Source organism: Enoplosus armatus, chromosome 13, assembly GCF_043641665.1.
Source record: "Enoplosus armatus isolate fEnoArm2 chromosome 13, fEnoArm2.hap1, whole genome shotgun sequence".
NCBI lineage: Eukaryota > Metazoa > Chordata > Actinopteri > Centrarchiformes > Enoplosidae > Enoplosus > Enoplosus armatus.
Window position 1 is genome coordinate 19,789,104 of NC_092192.1, and position 4,292 is coordinate 19,793,395.

Consider the following 4,292-nt stretch of genomic DNA (forward strand, 5'->3'; position numbering starts at 1 on the left):
CTTTTGCTGATTGGAGTCTTGCATTCTTTATTTAGCAACTTCTGTATCTGTGATGACGTTGCTTTTTGTATCTGTCAGGGAACTAAGCTTGATGTATTGATCTTCTGATGGTGTGGTCACTTTTGGTCTGCCTGATGGTGCTTTGGATACAACTGATCCCGTTTCTGCAAAGTGTTTTAGAGTTCCATGCACTTTTAGTCTAGCCATGATTTGACACTGAGAAAGCCCCTCTTAGTGAGCAATGATCTGCTGGAAACTTGAGGCACAGCCATATTTATAACAGGTGAACACTGGCTGCAAGCTGAGTTACTTGAGCAAACCTCTGATGAGTAGATCAAATCCACCTGAGTGTCATCTGAACGCATGCTTCGATGGAAGGGACAACTCAAAGAAATCTGACCTTTTGCATGAAGGAGTTAAGTTGGTCGATGCCACAAATTTGCTTAAATTTGATTGCTGACCTAAAAATAGTGCAGAATCAAAATATTCCTTCTTCACGTTACATGCCATAACTTCTTGTGTTTTTAAATGTTTCTGAATCCTCAAACTTTGTGATTATTTCCAGGTTTACGTGAAAACATCTGAGATTTTCAATGTGGTCTCAGACTTTTGGACCCCACAGTGTATATATGACGAGCCAGTGTTGCTGGCTCCTGTTGGCTGGAGCAACCAGAGAACGACTGCCTGTCTGTGTTTGGCTGAATCAACTCTGAATAAACCAGCTAATGTTAGCTGCTGCCATTAAAGGGGTACTCCAACGATGTAGCATTGTACTTTCAATCAAATTGGGAAACTCACAAGAGATCGAAGCTGTAGAGACGGACATATCCTGACTTTTAGTCTGTAGTATGGGTCAAGCTCCAAAACCACTCGATCCTACATTTCCCATAATGCAACTCAATAGCATCTTTTGTTAGACCCTCACTGCCTCCTCAATGCCCACTAAAGCCTTTGTACTGTGTTTATTTACAGCAGCAGCTAGATAGTTGATTCAGAATTCCTTTGATATTGCTGCTCGAGCTAACAGATCTGGTAGCAGTAGTAGCTTGTTTGCTTAAGAGCAGGGGGCATATGATTGGCTGAAAGGGCGGTGACAACACCATTGTCATGAAAAGTGACATGAAATAAAAATGCCAAACATAAATAAAGCTCAACAATGTATAATAAAGTTATTGTTTCATTTACATATGTTATACCATTTATTCATATTACTATTTATTTTACAATCATTTATTTATTTATTATTAAACACTTTGTGGCTCCATAGTATGTAACATTGGTATAGTTAGCAGAAGTTTTATTATTTATAGTAGGATTCATTGATTCTTTTTTTGCCTTTCGCTCTGCTTGAACAGTCCAATAATGCACATTCAGGAAAAAAAACTAAACAAAGCATCACGCAGCTTCACCAGGGCATCGCCCCTCTCATGACATTACAGCAAGCCTTTTAGTTTTCTCTCCACCTTCACCTTGGGTAAACGAGAGCACTGGGATCCTGGGCGAACAGTCCAAGACGCAGGGGAGAGGAGCAGGAGGAGGGGAGGCAGGAGAGCTGACTCATTCCAGTGTGGGGGGGCTTATTGAATATTTCCTCCATTTGATGTCATTATCACCCCAGTGATCATCACTCCCATCATCGGCGCTGTCCCCGCGACTCCAGACTACAGGCAGGGGTTAGATGGAGGAGGCAGAGAGGCAGACCAGCGTACAAGACGAGACCGAATAAACAGAAGGCCGAGCAATGTTCTGCTTGGACAAACAGCAGAGAAATAGACTTCAGGTTGCAAAAATGAAGCCATTTGACTGAATGTGTGGGATGTCTGCGATAAAGTGCAAGAGATGTACTTGTTTTCTTAGAGGTAAAAATGGCTCGAAGCAGCGTGAAAGAGAACCATTGATGGTGCTGGATCACTGAGTGCACTATCTGCCGGCAGTGAGTGTGTGGGCTCTAATCAATGCAGACTGAGTGATCGATACATTATTTCTTGCTGCACAGAAATTCTCTGTGGAGCCCACACATGAAAAATGATGACAGCAGAAGTCGTATTTAAGTCATTTCTATTTTTATTAGAAATTGATCACATCTCAACCCAAGCAGTATGTCGTTGTTTTTTTAAAGTTTTTTTTACCTTCAACGTGCCATGCATACAAAATCAGAATCAAAGTGTCCATCTGTTAGTGCCCAATAAAGTTAATATTTGTAAGGGGTTGATATCAAAGTCCTTTTTCTGTGCAATTAATATTCACAGATATGTACATTCAAATTAGTCAGCCTCAAATATCAAGCATCCTCGCGAAAAGAAACCAACATTAAAAGTAAAAAGTTACAAAAAACTTCAAATGAAACAATATATTTCTCTTTTAAAATATAATCAATAAGTATTCCACTAACATGAGTTAAATTATGATTGCTTCATTTTTAACCATAGGCACGTCGTAGATAGGTGAGGCCATGTATCTCTTCCTCTCTCCTCACTGCAGCTGATGTTTGTGTAAACAAAACCACCGAGCTATTTTACGGTCCTAGGGACCACTTCAAAAATAAAAGTAAAAAAAGTGAAACTAAAAAACAGAACGATGTCTAAAGGTTTCATCTGCTCCAGCTTCTTACAGGGTAGCTACCTGATATGTGATAAACAGAGAAGGAACTCTTCCAGGAGCTCTCTCAGAGATGTTTCATGGCTCACAATGATTGGTTTCTTTGGTATAAACCACCATGACTTCCTACAACTAAAACAATCTCTTCATCTGAAATGAATACAGTAATGATTGGAAAACAACCCCCCAGCTCGTCGCTCTCTTTGAAACTGGTGTTTAGATTTAACAACATACAAAACTCGATGCCTTTTTTTTTTAACATGAAAGTACATGGCTGATCTCTGTGGACGTGGCTACAGGTGGATCTTTAGCTTTAATAAAACTGTGGGATTAGTGTGGTCGAAAGTCACATTAAACATTTAAGGAAGCGTCACACCAATTATCTGTGTAATTACAAAAGATGAGGTAATTCAGTATTAAAGAGTCCAACTTTCTTGTGTTATGAGTGACTAAGTGGGTTTATGTATCCATTTTACACATTTATGTTTATCAGTGTATAAACTTCAATTCTTAACAGTGACAGTCAATTAAGTCTTTAGAAGAGATGTGAGGGAAACACGGCCCATCTGTGTTGCTCTGTTATAGGTATTCATTACGATACACAAGGTACGTGGGGACATGATAGTGTGATGCACTATATTATAATTCTTTCACTGCTGTGAAAAATAAATCAGGACCCTCATAAAGTGTTGAACTTAATTATACATTAGATTAAAAAAAAAAAGGTCGTTAATAAATAAATGAGTGGATAAAACTGAAGGCCTTTAAGAGATTCACGGTTTCACAATGACATTTTTTTTTTTTTTTGCTGTTATTCATTTTCATGAACATCATTTGACATCATAACGGTCTTTCATTCATTCACCACCAATGAAGTGAAAATACTCGATTGATAGAATAACATGGAGGAATGCATTGCAAAAGTATATTGTCAGTTTTCCCTCAGATGTGATGTTAATTCTCATCCTATGCAAAGACTATGGCTATTGTGAGTATTGTCTTAATCCCGCTCAGCCCGATCAAACTGTCATCACTTCTGAAGTGGGTCTTTATTTATGTTTTGGATGTCTATGATGATATACTGATCCTACCCTTCAACAAGAGCCCTAAAAAATACCATCATCTACTTCTGTTGTCTGAAAAGGAGAGAAGTAAATAAGGAAGGAAGAAGGAGAGAAGGTGAGTAGGAAGAAAGGAAGTAGAGATAAAACCAAAGAAGGAGGGAAGGAAGGACTGGAATGAGCTAGTAGGTCAGTACTTTCTCCCCATGGTGACTAATGAGACTCCACTGTCCTGGACAGTATTTTTAGGATGCTCTACATGTCCACTGAGACATTCAAGTCGCCAAGGTGACCTGTTTTCACCATGATCAACTATGTAACCCAGAGTGGTTGCTGTTTAGGAGGAAGAAAGGCAGGGAAAAAAAAGGAATATACTTTCCCTTGAAGGTCACAAATTTGGCACACTGCATGTCCTTTAGCACGGCATCTTCAAGTAAAAACTTAAAACAAAACAAAACAAAAAGACCCCGCAATTGTTCCTGTTCCGGTGAATGCACATGCTGATATACTGGATTCACCTAAGGCAAAAAGGATTGTGAGTAAATGTGAAAGTGCTCTTTGAGTTCCCCTCCACAGCTCATGTCCAGAGTACTGCAGAGAGTTACCCGAGTGGAGGGGGTCCTGTTAGAAGGA